Here is a 19155-nt window from a genome sequence, read left to right as displayed (position 1 = left end):
TGAACAAACTCCCCCTCAGTATCAGATCAGTTGAGTCAGTGCCTCAGTTTAAAAAGCTTTTAAAAACCCACCTGTACAGACTGGTATTTGTATAATATCTTTTATAATGTCTATTCAAATATTTTATGTTGTTCTTTTTGTATTTTGTTTTATAGCTCTATGTTTGACCACTTCTGGAAATATGCATTTTCTGTGTATAATGTTCTTTTAATTTTTAATTTTTTTATTTCTCTTTGTTCGCTGCCTTTGCACCTATTTTATGGTACTGTATTTTGTGAAGCACCTTATAACTCTGGTTTATTATTATTATTATTATTATTATTAATAATAATAATAATAATAGTAATAATAATAATAATAATTTTCAGGTATTTTTAAATACCTTTTTTAAACTTTTTTAAACATACCAAATTAATTTTTTGACCTAATGATGATGCTAGATAAAAAAATGAATGGATCACCAAAATTATTACAGTTCATCCTGATTTTGTCTGATTGACTAATTTCTGCACCGAATTTCATGGAAATCAATCCAATAGTTAGTCGAGCACTTCACTTAAAACAGTAAATGTCAACCTCATGGTGGCGCTAGAGGAAGCACCAGGGGCTCACTGAAGTCATTAGGATATATAATCTGGGAACTATGAATATCTGTACCAAATGTTGTACCACCCCATCCAGGAGAAGTGGAGATATTTCACTGGATAAGTGAAAACTTTGACTGACTGGTGGCGCTAGATAAAAGTTCAGTGGATCACCAAAGTGAGTAGGCTTCATCCTCTGGGGACCAGGAATAAGTAAACATGTCATGGCAATCCATCCAATAGTTGTTACAATACTTCCATCTGGACCAAAGTTGTAGCCTGACAGACCTACATAAAAAATCTACCTTTAGGATGAAAACTGTTTACACTATGTTCTCCTTTGTATTTTAGGTTTTCAGGCACAAGAAGAAATTACACCCATTTTTTGTTGAACAGTAATGAGTTTACCAGTCAGGAGCACAGCTTATTCCTCAGGACATCCATTTTCTTTTATTGTTTTATTTTTGTGAGAATTTGTTATAAAAATACAAACAGCATACAAAACAGAAAAAAACATTCACCCCACCCCAAGACACTGAACATTAACCAAAAAAGAGGAGAGGAAGAGACAGGAGGGTAATATTACAGTCTGCAAAAATGTATATAGTGGTTCCCAAGTCCTTTTTTAAAAGACTTAATAAAAGACAGAATAACTGAAGCTAAAATCTGCATCACCCCTGACAAACATTCACAGAGCAACAAATCCCTCCTCTTTGGCCTTTGGCAACAACTTCTGTCTTAGGCTGGTGCAATCTGTGGAAACCTGAAACACACAAGTGAACAGTAGATCAGTTTCTAAACACAGTATCATCCCTACCTTGTCATCATTCCTGAATGGGAAAGCGGATGAGTTTAGAGCTCAGGACAGGCCAGGTCCCATACACACAGAATAGATCTGTTGATCTCCTGGGCTCTGATAGGTTCCAGCTGCCCCCCTCTCTCTCCTCTCTCACAGGTCCAATGCATCCCAGATGTCTCACACTGACTGGCTGGACAGACTCACAGCTGGCTAGGAGCATGGGGTGAAAGACACGGTGAGAAAAAAAAACAAAAAAAAAAAAAACAAAACGCAAGAATTGAAGGTACCTGCCAAAGCTGGATAGCTCTGTCACACTGTACACTTTATAGATGGTTCATCTGTTTCTGCTCCATACAAATGAAACACAAAACACAATATTGCAGACAAGCAGCAATCATAGTTGTATACCTCTCAATGCCAAACATCTTCCATGAACAAAGAATATAGTGTGTGCATAGTGTTTATTTAACTACGCAGTTTTTTAGGAGAACAATCTGTCATGGGTATTACCACACAGACAGGCACACATGCGTACACGCTCAGGCAAAAACACAAACCAACTTTTGTCTCTGCTCCTGCCCATCCTAGATGTTTTCTGATGTCTTTAAATTAAACATGTATTGCTTTTGTGTTTCTGCCTGAACAGAATGTGAAGGTAATAGTGTTTTAGAGAGCTTGTGGTCATTGTCCCTGGGAAAACATTTAATTAACTGTTGCTGCCACAGTGTCTCCAGCAAGCAGAACAGAGATGGACCCAAGAGACAAGAGACCGCTTGCTTCCAGAATCCCGTCACACCGGCACTCCCTCCTTAACCCAGATCTGCCTCTCCTCTGTGTCGCATAAAAATCCTGCATATGCTGCACAACCTATACATTCATATACATACATATACACACACACACACATAGGCAGGCAGGCTTTCAGTCAGCCTCTGTCCCAAGTGCTTTTGTCTGGAACAATCTATTAAACTGTGGAACACACCTTTAAATTGGTCTTTTGGGATGATACCTAATGCACATTTCATTAAATGTTTTGACATGCTGTTGTTTTATTTATTGCAGCAGTCATAAGAAAGTGCGCGTCTGACAACTTTTTCCATTAAAAACGGCAGATGTGCGCATGTGTGTGCATTCATGCATGTGTTTGTAGGAGAAGGGGGTATACATGGTGTCAAGACTAATGAATTTAGCACTAAAAAGTATCTGTGTATGCCCATTTTCTTAAGGTCCAGTAAACAGCTGCTCACACGGGGGAGGAAGGGATGACTTGTGCTCAAATGTTCCAAAAGGTTACCCATCAGCTCCCAGCAAGAAGCCATGAAAACAAAAAAACACAAGATGATCCCCCTTTGCTGACGTTTTTCCTGTTTGTAACATGAAAGCTGAAGTATTTGATGGAACTGAGGATGGATGAGTAGAGAGCAAAGGGGACTTGTTAAAACTTTGATCCAGTGTTGGTCTTTTTTAAAAGAAGAACACTCACTCCCAGCTATTCACACTACAGATTTGAAGGTTCCTCTGAGGGTTTCTGATCACCGCCGTTTTACAACAATGCATACTTCATTCACTGAATCATGTGTTTAGGCTTTGACTAGATGGCGGTATTCACGTGAGTTTGACCATGTCAGTCCTCCCTGGGCTCTCCCGTGGTCTTTTAACAGAAGACATTTAATGTCAAGAGGCCCTGTTGAACCAGATGGCCCTTCCATTACTTTTCCCAAATCAGCTTCAGGACCAGAGATGGCAACACATGGGAGCTGCTAATGACATGTTGGCATAAAAGTCACAAGGAGGAATTTATTTCTACTGCCTCTATTTTACATCTAAAACAGATTTGTTTATGGCCACATTCTCAAACATTGTAGGAACTTTTTGATGGCTTTGAGACTTAAGTTAAACGAATTCTACACAGCAAAATCACGTGTTAAATTAACTCTGAGAGTGTTAATTTTTAACACTCACCCTGTAAGGGGTTGAAAATTAACACTAGCTAATACTGAGTAGTGTTGATAATACTCTACACTAGTGTCAGTTTTAGAAAATCAACACCACCAGACTACACTGCAATAAAGTTACACTAATGGGTGTAACACAGTCAACTCTGAGGATGTAGAAAGTTGTGAACAACCAATGCCTCCTCCAACCACTATACCCACCACAACCACCTACCCCACATACCTATCAGTCACAAAAAATAAACTTGCACAAAAATATTGTGTATTAAAAGGCAGGTACACTACAAACATAATTCATGAACTGAACAGTTAAGCATGGAGTCATACAAATAAGTACAAAAAAGGTCTGTAATACACCAGGTCATCTACACAGATCAGTGTGAAGCCATCTGTTTTCTCCTCAATACTAAATGCTTTTAAATGATCATCAAAATACATTGTCGAGACTTTACAAGTTAGATCATAAGTGTTGTCATCTCCAACAACTAGCTATACTGCCAATCCTTTTGAACAAAGTCATCTCATTTTTAACATCAGAACATACATACATGCCAACCTGATACTCCGTGCCATAGCTTTTAACCCAAGAAGTTGTGGAAACATTACAAAACACATCAAAAGTTTAATTTAGCGCCTCACTGCCCTCTAAACTGCATGACTTCAGTAATGGGGCCAAACTGCAATCTTTTAAAATAAAAATTCTCAAAATGAAGAGCCAACTGATTCAGATGTGTCTTTACCAGTGTTTTTCTGATGTTTTTAAAGACTTTTTGAAGAAATTGTGCTTTCCTCCAAACCACATGCACCACATGTGTATGAGTGGCCTCGTTTTCCTCATACAGCTTGGGTAATGGATCATTAGGTGGTGCTTTGGAATCAAATTTCGTTCTGGAAAGAAAGATTTAAAAAGCTTGTGATGATCAAAAATCAGATGTTTCAAATAGCAAGTCATACCATGGGTTGCAATTGGTGGAAACACAATGTTTACGATTTGAATTAAGATGAGTTGGAAGTTCCAACAGCTATCATTCCTGTAAACTAAATCTCCAAACATCAATGGGATATTGTGTAAGAGGAACCATGACTGAACAGCATTAAGGCCTAAGATCTTTGCTATTGTCATCCAGTTTTAGCCCACTCGGCCTGTTGTTTCTCTGTGTATATTCATAATTAAAGCTCATAACTCTCTCTGACAATGAACTCAAAGATATGGAGTTCTTAATCAAGTACTGAAACACAAGCTTTAACTCATATTGCACCACTCCTTCCAGTAGATTGCATTATATCTACTGCGTAGTTGTCTGAAGTATGGAACAGCTGGAGGGAACTGAGCAGACACCAAATGTTGAGGCCAAAGCAGGATTTTGGTGTTCTGAATGAAGGTCTTTTGAATGTAAAGTTAAACCTGGATGATCACTAAAAATTGATTGCAACTCTCTCTTACCAGTTAAAAAAAATCAAACAACAATAATATGCACTAAACGATTCAACAAAACCAAAAAGGCCATGTAAAGCTAAGTTGTCACCAGTAACCTGAAAAACTGAACCCTTCACAGGTGTGGCTGAAAAGGGCTCCTGCATTCATCAGTCTCTAAAATCTTTAGGTCATCAACAAGTGGCTTTAGAATAGGATCAAACTTACATTTTTTTAAGTCCTCTGAGTGAAAGAGGGCTACAAGATGAATGTTCATCAACACAGAATTGAGCTTTGGTGGCAAATTTCTCAAAATAAAGTAAATACAGCCAAGTTTGTGCGCTCCCCTTTTTTGAGCCTAATGGATTGGCAGTTTCAAAATCATCAAAGTAGAGCTGGATCTGAAGAGCATGTTCTTGTTGAGAGAATAAACTGTGATTCCTGAAGTAGAAGCCATCATTTATATCTCTGTAAAAACCTTCCTGGTGTGGTTTTGCTTTTTGGAAACTGTTACAGAACTCACTTTTCCTAAACATATATGAAAGAGACCCCATGATGGGTACATACATGAACTTATTGACAGGAACTTGCCTATTTGTGCCTGTTGTATTATCTCTGCGCGTATCAAAACTCACACCAAGAATATGGTCTACAGGTTCAACTATTTTCCATTTTTCCTCAAAATATCTCATCCTTTTAGATTCTGACATGAGAATGGATTTTCAAGCTGCTCAAAACAATCCTCAACTTTCTCTAAGGTTTCTCTAGATGCATCAGCATCTTTTGTATGAGCATGAAATGTTATTAATCAGTTCCTCCATTGAACCAACTAAAAATTGCACAGTACTTTCTGGAACTCCAGAGGCTTGCACTTGAGCAGTAACAGAGCTGCACATGTCTAGTATTTGCCTTTCTTCAATTGAAATGTGTGTAGTGACAGTTGCGGGAGGATCCGCATTTACTGGCTGCCAAACAGAAGCTCCAGGCTCAAACTCAAAATTGCTCACGAGATCTGAATCAACATAGTCTCCATGTGCTCAAGATAAGTGCCGCTTGTAACCAGAGTATGTGTAAAAAACAAATGAACATCCAGGCTCTCCACAGTTCAAATGTAAAGATGTTCCTGGGCACAGAGCTGGAACTTCATATGTCTAAATAACTTTGAACAACTTGTGTGGTGTACCTTGCAAATGTGAACATGTGAACATATTTCCAGTCAAAGATGTGTTCCTTTTCAAACTGCACAGCGAAGAATTCTTGCTCTAATTTCCTCGACCCGAGGACTCTCCTTCACACTGCCAACATCAATGCCATACACGGTGGTCTGGATGAATATGTAGAAGTTGCAGAACGCCTCATCCAGGACACAGCAAAAACAAAATGTACCTCGAAGAGCTCGTCAAAAGGCACCAGCTCCGGTCTGCTTCATACAGGGAATGACCTTTTGGTCCAGGACGATGTAGAAATTCTAGATGCTGTTGTTTCTTTCTCTGACGCACAGGAGAAAGGGCTGAGCAGGGCCAGTTTCCTTGAGGAAGGTCTCCATGCTTCTCCCCACCTGAGGGAGAGAGAGAGAGCGAATGAATCACATGGAATAAAATTTGGATTTTGGGTTTGAGTGCCAGCACTGCTGCCTAGAATTAAGAAAAGATATTCCAATGCTTCCAATACTCCAAGTGCACAATTATTTTTGTTTTCACGTGCACCATTAATTTTAATGAAGACAAAGCTGCTCCTGTGTTGAAAAAAAAAAAAAATCTGCATCACTTCGGGTCCTCTTGTCATCATCTCAAAATCAGTATCAGCCCATGAAAACCCCATATCAGTTGACATCTAATGTGACATATACAGTTTTAAGAACATAATTTCATGAACTTCATCGGGCAGTCAGCAGCATCCGATGTGTCTCTGAAGACTTCTTGTCCTTGGAAGTTGGAGGTAACCTGAAGAAGCAAAAGGATGGCAACCACCTAACAGTCCCATACTAGAGAATGAGAATTAACACCATAGCAATTATTTTCACTTAAAAGACCATACCAGTGTTTTTTTCATGTTTTAGCCCATTTATTACAAATCACATATACTTAACTGCCAGCCATTTTCCAAATCACACTGTGGGTTTTTAGATTGATTCATTTTTCCTACCTTCAAGACAGCCACCGGTTTCCATTCATTTCAGTACGGTATGAAAATCAACTTCCAGAGACTTGAAACTTGCTTGAGATAGGGAACCTATCACAGTGAATATTTAGTTGTAACATTAGTAACATTTTATACTTTTTTTTCTTTTTGGACATGCAAGTTTAAAGTCTCTGGAAGTTGATTTTCATACCATACTGAAATAAATGGAAACGAATGGCGGCCTGTAAGGTAGGAAAATTGATCAATCTATCATCAATCATCAATCTAAAAACCCACAGTATGATTTGGAAAATGGTCAGAAGTAATGTTAAGTATATGAGATTTGTAGTAAAGGGGCCAAAACATGAAAAAACACTGGTATGGTCTAATGATACGTTGTGTTGACTTCACAGGGAATATAATGAATGCCCTAGAGGCATGTGAAATACTGTCTTCAATTTACTCTTACCATCTTCATCAGACTCCTGTTGTGCAGACAAAAGTAGCTCATCCACATGTGCACTTTGAGGTAGATTTTTTCAATCTGCGATGATCCTCAGTTTGAAGAATGTTGGCCATTTTGCAAGGAATTTACCACACACTTCCTCACCAAAGAGCATTATGAAGTCTCGGTCAATCTTAAACACTAAACACAACATTGGAAAAAAACACAAAAAAACAAATTAGAGAGCAAACAAATAAAGCAACCACAAAGCTGTCAACAATTCATTTTATGTTTTTCCAAGCCTGGTGGAATCTTGAAATCTATCCAGGAATCTTGGAAAAAGGTCTAGGACAGTGGATGCTGTGGTTGGGTCTTGAACCACCTTTTGTCTGTGCTGAAATGTTGCCTTCATTTTGTCTTTGACAAGGGTCGTGTCAGTTGAGTGCCTCATCACCCACATTGTTTCCTTGCATTCATCATCTGACAACTGCCTCACAATTGAACACATGCTGCGATGAGTCTTAGGGCCATCTTGAAAAGTGGTCTTGGGTTTCTTGATCTCTTGAGCAGAGTTGCGCTGGACAGTTTTCAACCCTCATGCCAGGTAACTGGAACCAGTCTGGTGATCACAGAAATGTTCCTACTGATTAAAAGAAAAAAGGTTAATCTCTTACTTGTTTGAGAACAACCACAGATCCTAAACAGACCTGTGGCATGTGTGTTCAATTCAATGCACTGAAGCACTATGGCATGATCATGGGTTAAACAATTCCAATAAAGTTACTTAAATAGCACAAGGTAATAACGTTACCTGCCATTTACGTTTGTAGGGCAGGAGAAGAGTTATCAGGTTACTGTTTACAAATCCTATTACTAACACAGGCCAGTTTGGAGCAAATTGTGGAATGTTAAGTATGACTTTGGTTTTCACAGCAGGAGACTGTTGGATTGAGTTCAGTGCTGCTGTCTATGCATCTCCAAATGACAGGCATGACGTGATATGACGCCAGACGCATTAGAGATCAATTTAGATCAATTTTTATACATTGTCCTACTGTCTGGGAAACACTACATCTCACAGTCAAAGATGCCCTCTAGAGGCCATCTGACAAAGAGACAGATAACTGCCTAAATGACTGACTGATCTGAATTAGCCTCATAATATGATGCCCTCGACTGCACCATGGGAAAAGACAGCAGCATAATCAATGCTTTCATAAAGTAATGACAGCATGGATGTATCTTAATGTCAATACATACATAACTATTCTTTGAATCCAGGTCCTTCAAGTTTGGGAGCAAGGTTGTAATGCCAAGTGCGTATGTGATGCGGACATTTATGGGAGGGATTCTCCTGATAAGAGACAGATGCATCATTGAAATGTGACAACAAGGTAATGTTTTAATGTAGGTTTAGACCAATATATCAGGGCTGATATGAGCATTTTAGGAGTATTGGATATTGGTGTGTCCATGTCTTTCCTCACCAGCTGGTTGACCTTTCATGGAAAACGTTCCATTTGATCATTTCATCATGAGCTGTATTCTTGTTTTGTTTTTTGGTGATTTTCAAATTTAAAGATATTGAGTATTGGTACAAAAGCTATCAGCTATCAACAGCTTCAGTTAAAACATATCAGACCCTAGTTTAAAGATAATTTACATCTCTTCCAATGTTGATGTCAGTGGGTCCTTCAATCAGCTGTTTTTTCCGAGCTTTGGTAGATTCAAGTATTATTGTTGAATCTGAACTCGATGATGACCCTTTGGATACACATGATGGAGACCACTCTGTGAAAGATGAACCCTCTGAAGAAGACTCCTTGACACTGTTGTCTAAGAATGCACACACAGCTTTGATAGATAGATAGATAGATAGATAGATAGATAGATAGATAGATAGATAGATAGATAGATAGATACATAGATAGATAGATAGATTCTTTATGGTCCCTCAAGGAAATTTGTTGCCACAGTATGTACAGAGGTAGTACACATCCACAACATAACTAAATGAAAGATTCATACACATACACTTGTGCTGTAAAATTCAGTTTACAAGATTAATAACAGATACATTAGCTACAAATTATTACATTAAACAACTAATTTTGAGAGAAATACAAGGCTGCAATTTCTTACCATTGCACTCTTCAGTGAAGGCCTTGAAAGACACCTCAGATGACTTCAAAAGTTAATCAAATATGTCTAAATCCTCTTCCACTCCTGCAGAATCCTTCAGGATCAAGGAAGTAAAACCTGGCTTGAATTTTGCCAGCACTAAAACAGAAAAGATAACTTCACTAAGCGTCATAACATAATATGATTTCAAGTTAAACATACACCAACAGTGAAACCCCTGTAGGCATGAATAAACATATGACACTCAGATAACCTCATTGTAAAAATTTGGGGTAATTGTAGACATCCTCTGTCTCTGGTACCCTGACCCATTTGTTCACTCCCTTACAGGAACCAGCATATCACCACGTTCAAAGGGAAGAATGGTATATATAACACATACAACCAAACATATACAATCTACTTACAAACATCTTGCACATGTTTAGAATTAGCTAAAATACCCTTGGTTAAAAAGGACCATACTTGGTCTAGCATGTTTTAGCTCATTTACTGCAAATTGCATAAGCTATACAGTAATAGCATACAGCTCTCTCTCAATAATAATATAAATAAATTACTTGAGTAGCCTATACATAAACAAATCTAAACATCTATCATTGTTTATTTTTGTGGCAATGCAACAACAAACCCAATTTTCTAAAGGAAAGTGATAATTCAAAACCAGATAATATCGTCATCCTAAAATGTGTTGCATTTAAAGGTGCAGTGTGTAGAATTTAGTGGCATCTAGCAGGACTCACTTGGCAGAAATGGAATATAATATTCATAAGTATGTTTTAATTAGTGTATAATCACCTGAGACTAAGAATCTTCGTGTTTTCGTTACCTTAGAATAAGTCCTTTATATCTACATAGGGAGGGTCCGCACCACCATGTTTCTACAGTAGCCCAGAATCGACAAACCAAACACTGGCTCTAGAGAGGGCCTTGGGCTATGGGTGCTGAAACTATCGCTACAGCTCAGCGCTGTAGCCCGTATTTGTAGTCCAATCAATGGCTGCTGAAAGGAAGTGGGCTACGCTTTGCGACTGTTTCGTGTCTGGTCTGGAAGAAAAATCCAGAGCGCCTCGTCTGGGGGTGCTTGAGTCGCCATGCTTTTTCTAACAAAGCAGGCTCAGTGCAAAGCTATATGCTGCCAGTGTTGATTGTGGCTAGCAAAGCTATTACTAAACCTAAAGCTACTCAATGTACCACTGGCAAAATTTTGGACAAGTTCCTCCGAAAGCTGTTAAAACTTAACAGACCTTTGTCTCCTCTCTCCCATGCTGTGCCTGTCCTGTTCGGCCCAAATGTGCTCTCCGGTTGTAGGCTTCCAAGTTCACCCCACAGTCGGTATATAGGCTTCGACAGTTTCAGGTGAAAATAAAGAAAAACACGTTTATTAAAAGCAACATTCATTATATTCTCCCTACAGTCAGAGTGTGCTAAATTAGCTATCTACTGAGTTAATGCTAGCGATCGGCCAGTTAAACGAAAAACATTTAAAAATGGGATGTGACACTTACAGATAAAATATTTTCATACAAATGCAATTCAGTTCACACTTACTGACATTACTTGTGCTAATATCAAACTAAAACTTTAAATTTGAGCGAATAAAACTTACCACCGCAGTAAGAAAAATGGCGACCACAGATTCTGGAGGGCATTTCTTCACTGGAAATGAAAGTGTGGTCAATTTAACACTTGGAGTGTGAAAATTTTTGAAACAATCAAAATCCACACCTACTAACACTTGAGGTATTAGTTTTGATAAAGTGTTAAAATAACTCTGAACTCTGTTGATTTCAATTAACACTGAAAAATGAACACTGTCAGTTTTGCTCTGTGGCAATTACAGCAATTAAGTTTTTCTATACTATTGGAATAAGTTTTTAAATTTCAGCGATAAAAAGGATGAGACCAAAATGAATTCATCTTGCCTTGAACCCAAGAAATTAAGTTGAATAAATTAACTAATTACACCATTCAGCTGATGCTTTTTCTGTCCGAAAAATAAGGCTAAACCCTTCCCTCAAACTAGGATTTAATCATAGCTTTGTGTCTGTAATTAGGCATGACAGAAAGTAAAGTTTTGGCTTTCCCCACATGCATTTACACATTTAAAGAGTTGGAGGGTGGTGTCTGTTTTTTAGACTGTCCCAAACTAAAAAATCAAGACCAATTGGGGCAAGGAATTGATTAAACACTGTGAATTGATTAAACGTTAGCATGTTCGTCTAACCAACTTACAATCTACAGCAGTAAATAATGCTAGTGTAGACCACAGAGAATATCATTAGCTAACTACTTTTAAGCCCCATTCACGCCTAGCACTGTTAGACTACTTTTCTGTCACTGCATGGAGCTCGTGCTGGATACAACCATCAGAGTTTACGGTAACATTGTGCTCTTGGTTTGATTTGTGGAAGTTTACACTCTGGCAACCCCAGCCAATCTCGTTACTTGAGATAGTGTGATGTGTTTTTTTCTTTTAAAAGTGAAACATACTGTCTAACTTGTTGCTTGTTTTTTGTTTTTTTTTACAACAAGCTAAGCGTTCAAACAGGGTCATAGCGGAACAAAATTGAATTTTTCTAATCATTGCGTAATGTAATCCTAGGCTAAGTCAGGGTTGCATACTCTCACTTTTTTGGCATGAGACTTGCTTTCAGGCTCCATCAAACAAGAGGAAGCAACAAAGTCACCCCTTAATGAAAAATGGCTATTTAGGTTTTGCAGAAAACATGTTCTTTTTGTTGCTCACTACTGTTTGTGTGTAGTATTCTTTACTTTGAGTTCATAAGATACCTGTAATCATCACACAGCAGCAGGAATGATACATGTGTGGCACAACTTAATTTATTTAATTAATTAATTAAATCTCCCGACATGATCGGACAGGATTGAATGGTAACTGATGTTCTGTATTTTTCTACTCATCAGACGGATAAGCTGTTACACACAGATTTCAGGCTTATACAGTAAAAAGATTTGGAATAAAGCAGCCGTCCTCAGGATGACTCCAGAGCTACATCACAGCTGTGGAGACATTTTTATTATGAGTAAAAATCCAAACTCAGTTTCCTCTAGAGAATCAAAATATTTTCTTGTCTCGGGTATTACAGGGAGATTTCACTTTTCAGGAAGTGTATCCGTATACTGAATGCACCGGCTAAAATTGTTAAAGAAAACAACAAAAACATTTGGCAACAGAAAATGTAAGTAAGAATGAAAACACATTTTACTGTACTAAAAGTTACTCGTTGTTGCCTCATCGCACAGTTGGACTGTGTTACTTAGGCTAAATCATAAATTCAGCTAATAAAAAGACATTTTCTGTGGTTGTCAGAATATTTACAGTTATTTGGATATTTGGGCTTGTATTCTGGTCTTTTGGGGCTTCTCCGAACTTTGCTGAACCAGTCCAATTAAAGGGTTAGTTCAAATAAATATCTTTTATCTCTAGTGGGCTCTATTCATGCAGATAGTTTTGGTTATATTTGTCCAGGTTTTGATATACCTGTTTCTGAGATTTCTTCCTCCACCCCAATACAAAAGAAGTGAATGAGTTTCATTTTTGTTGCTCACAGTATAGAGAAAGCATTTTAAAAATTCACTACTATGCTACTCACAATACTACAGTACTACAATAGTGCTCACCTGACATACCCATCTAAATTATCAGAGGTTGTCTCAGCGCTACTACAGTTTTTTAACAGAAAGCCTACATTACAAACTTGAGACATGGAGTTAGTAAGACACGACCATTTACCAGGAAAAGGTGCGATCATGTTTCACTCGAAGGATCTAGTATTTTTGGAGCTTGACTCAGGGATTAAAGTCAGCTAAAAGTCAGGATATCTCAACCTCCACTGCATTGATTTTGACAATTCACCTCTCTAAACTTTATTGAAATGCTATACTTTATTGTCAGAGAACCCTTTAAAATATGTAATTCTGTAAATTCTGGTAAGCCTAGAGGAGTTTATTTAACTCTATGGTAATGTAGTGTGTTGGATTGCTTGTTTCTTTTGTATTACATGAGTCATGATATTTCTGTAAATGGAATGGGTAATGATTTTGCAGGAAAACTTTAAAAAAAAATAAACATTTTCACCAAGCTTGAAATCTTCAAAGTACAGGGAAAGAAAAACATGATGATCAACACTGATATATCTTATCAAATCAGAAACACTGCAGTTATCAGTTGAGGCAAGAGAGGGAAACACAAACAGCAAGGAAGGGAGAGAAAGGAGGTGGAATGCAGAAGAATGTTTTGTGATGTACAGATTCCTGAGATCACATGTAGCTGTAAGCAGCGGCTGCATGTGTGAAAGAGCTCTTTGTCTGCAGCCCAGGTTCTTGGGTTCAGCTAATCAAATGGATTAGAGACGGCTTTGAAAGTCCGCCCATCGGAATTGGCCATCCGCACAAAAACAAACACACTGTAGTGGCTGCAGCAGTCCACTTTCACTAAGGTGCCTGTTTGTATTTGTGCATGTGTGTGTCTGCATACCAGTGCGGTGGGCTGTATTTGACTCTTTGTTTTCTGGTCTGTGTGTGTGAGCTATAAATGGGGGTCTATTTGCACATGTCCAATCTCATGAGAGTAAATAAAGCAAATGTGTCCTTCAAATGCTGATTAGCAGCTGTATAATTCCTTTTCATGAGGAAGACGACAGCACTGATTGATCTGACCCGACACATCAGTGCTTCAATCCAATGTGTTGTCTGTATCAGTTTCTGGCGTTGTAATAAGACCCAGACCTCATTATTCTGTGTCCCTTCTGGTGCTTTCAAGTGCAGCATCTGTTAGTATTGTGATGGGAAACCTAATCAGTGCGTATTATGCACAGCTAAATGATGCAGATTGAAATGTTTCCAGATGTTTTCAGCTTCACCTTGATTAATTTGTATTTGCCACAAAACACCTGGGGCTTTTGTACTATCTCCAAACAAACCAGTAATTACTGTAACAGTAACAGGTTCATGCCTATTACAGGTTCAATCTTGTAACTATTAGTAGGCAACTAGGCAAGATTTCTCTTAAGATTTTCTGGGAGAGCTGCAAAAAAAACAACAGAAAGTCCAAGAGGATTACTGACACTCTTTGTGAATCAAGAGGTCAAAGCATGATAAAACGGAGAAATATCTGGCTTATCAGTGAGGATGCAGACCTGTAATACTGCTCCTGCTCCTGGGGCTTGATTCCGCAGCTCTCCCGAACTGAAACACTAGGACTTTCCACTCAATCTACTCTACGTGCACGCGCGTGTGTGTGTTTGTATTTTCTTTCCACTGTGTTGAGGAGTTTCCACTGAGTGTTTGCTTAAGAGAAGAAAAGGTCAAATTGTGTCGGCTCTTTGCAGGACTCAACTTACCCTCTCGGTTCAGTCATGAAATCGCAGATGTCTTTGTCTTTTTGCATTCATCTCTGTTGTGCTTTTATACACTCGGCACACCACTCAACGCCCTGAGCTCCCAGGTGGCCAGCTAACTGCCTGGAAGTGATAAAATTGGGAGGCCCCTTGAGACAATTAGAAGAAGAAAAACAAGCAAGAGATGGACTGATACAGCACCACACCATCACAGCCCCATCACATGCACACATAAACATACAAATCCCTCCAATGGGTGGTGACAAATAGAGCATTATTTACAAACAATAGCGCTCACATGGTTACAAATTGGATAGAAGAAGACAAATGCATTAAACTTAGCATCTTTTGTCATCACCAACAAGGATTGCAAAGTCCTGTCTTTACACTGTGTTTCATTTGAAGAAGTTACTGACTACTGTGTCTGTGTCTAATCAACCACAATGTTGATGCTCTAAGCCTTGTGCAATGAGATGATTTACGGTTGATTGCAACTCAGTGTTTTTTTACCGTGTTTATTTCCAGTATATGATGCAAGATTGCAATAATAAAACCCTGCAGGCACCTCAAGATACAGTTTCACATGCTCTCACTTTCACTTTCTGTCTCTCCCCCTATTATTGCATTAGGAAATGTAAACGTGTCACCATTGCCTTTCTCCCTGATATTTTTGTGTTTACTTGTATGTACAGTATATCTGGTCAGCAGATGTGAATATTTGTTGGAGGGGATTTATCTCTACACATCTTTCTGACAACCTGACACAATGCAGAGATCGAAGGGAGAGCTGACCAGATAACTGGATCCAAAACTATTGTCTTAGCTTCATGTCCTTGTTTGACCCTGATAGCCTCAGCATGGTTATGTTAAGTTTTGTTTCAGAGTAGAGGAGTGGACATCGAATATACTAAAAGAAGGAGACAATGAGTGAAATCTGGAGAATGCGTCTCACTCCTTCCAGATGTCAGTAATGACAAACAAACTAAATTCTGAATTGAAGATCCGGCATCTGGCGTCTCCTGGTCCAGCTCTGTCCTTCTTGAGGCATTTTGACGGCTGATGTCTTAAGCTCCTGTTCCTTGGCTTAAGTGGACCCTTCAGCATCTACAGAGATAATACTCAAACAATTCTACATTTAGCAATGGTGGAGGTACACGTGAGCATATTACAGAGAACAATCACACATGTCAAGAACAGATAAGCATCAGAGAGATGTGAAACAGCGCTCATTAGATATGTAAAACCTGACAAACACACAATGAAGACGACTCATACAAGCAGTCGTGCACAAACACACACACACACACACACACAAGTATGCACTCATTGACAGACAGTCAATGATGGGGTTCAGGGGCCTTTGGAGGCGCCAGATGGGACAATCTGCTGTAATTGAGGTAATCTGTGGAGGCATCCCGAGATACCAATAAAGCACTGTGGGTTAGAATCCAAAGTGAAAGCAATGAAGTCTTATAAAGGCTGTCACTTGCGAGCCAATTTCACATGTATCCTCGGTGGATCCCATAGAGCTTTGTTTCCTTTTGTCATTCTCACACCGCATTGTCTCCTTTTGTTTTTGTTCCACACATGAAAACGGTGCCAAAGTCTTCAGTTACTGTTGGCTTTGTCTTCAGGCGCTGCTATCAAAGATGTCACTAATCTCATGGATGTTCTGAACCATGCTTCTGCTACTAATTCTACCAATTCTCCCAGTAAATCTGTTCCCCCCCACCTCTCTGGCTTGTGTCCCTGTGGTCCCCATGACTCCCAGGGCCTTGCTGCATCCAGCTGGCATGGCATGGCTGAGGGAACTGGGACAGCTGGGATCCTTGACCACCCGGATTATAGCAACCCACAACATCATCAAGAGCCCATCAAGACAAGGAGTTTTCCACTTCAAACCCTGCATAAATCTCTCCAAGTTCTCAGCAACCACCTCAATTGTTGTTTCATACTTGGACATAAAACAGAGTCAAATCTTTGACTTTCTGTAACTACTTCCTTCAGCAAGTGAGTGGTTTGGATATATCACTGATTTGTCTCTTAAATCTCATACCTGACCATTAAGAGTTGAGGGAAGTGTCCCTCTCAATATCCAGTATGAGAATGTTTAGACTGAGAGAAAGTTTTGGCATCCAGACCATGTATCCTCAGTGGATATGGTTCCATCAACGTGCAGTGTGATCACAGCATGGATGTGGATCTAAGATTCAAAAACAGGAAAAGGCTTTCAGCAGTAACACACCATTCCAAATCTGAGAAGCATGCAGTATGAAAAAAAAAAGTCATCTATTGACACTGATGGCTCCCAAAAGTTTGAGCTGGGACGTAGCACTCCCCGGTCAACCATCTGGGTATGAGTTGTGTTTGTATAAAGGAAGTGTTGAATTGCAATGTGGAATTGGAAATGTGTGTAGTCCTTTTCAAACATTACTGACTTCATCTATCTGTTAAAGTAATGGCTTTTGGCCTTTCAAACATAGATATCAGTTGCATAAATGACTCTATGACAAGTGACAGGGCCATTACAGAAAGAGCTGCAGTGCTCACGCGATATCTGTCATTTGGTGCACAAGAAGATGGAGATTAATGGAGAGTTCTCAGTCCCCTAACAGGCTGAATTAGCAATGGATTTTTAAGCAGATTTTGCAGTTAAAGACTTAAATAATGAAAATGTAAACAAAAGGGAAACTCAATCACAATGGATCCTCTAATACATTTATAAATTTCATCATTTGTCAGATAAGGTGCTCAAGTATAGATGAAAAAGACAGTAGTTGTGACTATCACTGAATTCCTATTTGCTCACATGCTCTATGTAAAGCATTTTTGCTGAATATTCCTACTGTAAGCAGTAGGCATGGATGAAAGTTGAACATTGAGTGAGTGAGACTGATCTGATCATTATTTTAGTTTTCTGAGTGTTTCCTCTTTTGCCCTGCACCGCAAGGGGAAGAAAAACAATGAAATTATATGTTTCTAGACCAAATCTCACCAAAAGGTCAATATGTTTTATGTAATGATTATACTGGGATTTGTTTGTAGGCTTTCCTATCATCCAATAATCATCTTAGCTGGTAAATATTTAAACCAGCTGACCTGTTTTGTCTCTCAACTGTCATTTCAGTCTATGCCACCAGTATAAAGGCCCTGTCTATGGCTCACATAGGCCTTTATTAAATAAAGTATCTGAATTCTCATTTAATTTTGTAGTCCTTCCTGATTGAACTAATGCATTTGGCTGCTCATGTTTCCAAGGTCAAGGATGAATTTTCAGTCTCAACTTTCAAGCCAACATGAATCTCCGTAAAATACTCAGAAAAAGGAAAATTTAAACATCCATGACAACTGGGCAAACTCCATCTGCTGAGGAAGATTGAGAGCACTCTAATTTTCTTCATGCATAACAATGATATTTGGATGCTAAATTTATGTTCCTAAGAAGGCGCAACAAGACATTTCTCTCTTTTAACTGAACTTTTTTATGTGCTGTAGCTTCTCCACTAATGTAACAACATTCAATTCAGACTTGAGCTGTGTTCATAGTCTTACAAAAGTGCATAGCTTCCAACCTACTGTAGTAAGAATGCCAGTGAATTATTCAAACATGAGACCAACATGTAAAATTGCTGGCACATTTGCTCAATGTGGTGCATGTCTAAAAAGGGGCTTACTGTATGTTAAGTGTGGTTACTCTATATTCACAAAAGGGACAGTTCAGTGATAATCTCTTACTGGTCAATCTTCTAAATATACTTGTTCATCAAACTAAAGTTGAATGAACGCCTCATCAGATGTTTTAAGCGGTGAATGTTCCCATCATGTATGTTGTTGTTGCTGCAGAATGTCCTTAATTATTCCTCTGCCAACACACACAGTCATCCCGCACACACCATCCAATCATGTATACATATACACATGAGGTTTGCATATTTGCCCTGGTTTGTCCTTGGTGGTCATACATGGGCAGAGGGCACAGATGAGGTGACCCCGGGCCCCTGTTTGGCATGACTAGAGGCCTCTATGTGCAGACAAGCAGACTCCTGCTTTTGTTGTGTGCTACCCTGAGAGAAAGCCTAACGGGCAGGGTCTGAATGTTGACCCTACGCGCTAATGGTAAACACAAGCCAAATGCCAAACAAACAAAAGCAAAACAGGCAAAGAGCGCCTATACTATCTCTGTAATGAGCATCTTTCTCTTCTATCTCTCTTTCTCCTTTACTCTATCTCCTCATGTCCCCTGGAAAACCTCAGTGGCTAGTGTGCTAATTTAACAGTGGAACATGAAGTGGGAGGCCAGCACCAGCAGCAACCAGAAGTTCATTCAGATGT

The 19155-nt window shown here is 39.0% G+C and overlaps 1 long non-coding RNA gene across 2 annotated transcripts; it reads right to left on the bottom strand.

The window, feature by feature from the left end:
- Window positions 1–1063: 1063 nt before the first annotated feature.
- LOC122981671 lies at window positions 1064–11846 on the bottom strand. 2 transcript variants are annotated; one of them, XR_006403287.1, is made up of 6 exons: window positions 11070–11846; window positions 10708–10804; window positions 9461–9598; window positions 7343–7961; window positions 1471–6310; window positions 1064–1347 (listed from the first exon to the last, which is right to left on the bottom strand). It is a non-coding gene; the product is annotated as an uncharacterized LOC122981671 (long non-coding RNA). The 2 variants fall into 2 exon arrangements; XR_006403288.1 differs by having other exon boundaries at window positions 7343–7937.
- Window positions 11847–19155: the final 7309 nt, after the last annotated feature.

The sequence above is a fragment of the Thunnus albacares genome, chromosome 5 (genome assembly GCF_914725855.1).
Source record: "Thunnus albacares chromosome 5, fThuAlb1.1, whole genome shotgun sequence".
NCBI classification, from domain to species: Eukaryota; Metazoa; Chordata; class Actinopteri; order Scombriformes; family Scombridae; genus Thunnus; species Thunnus albacares.
This window is presented reverse-complemented; position numbering and strand designations above follow the sequence as displayed.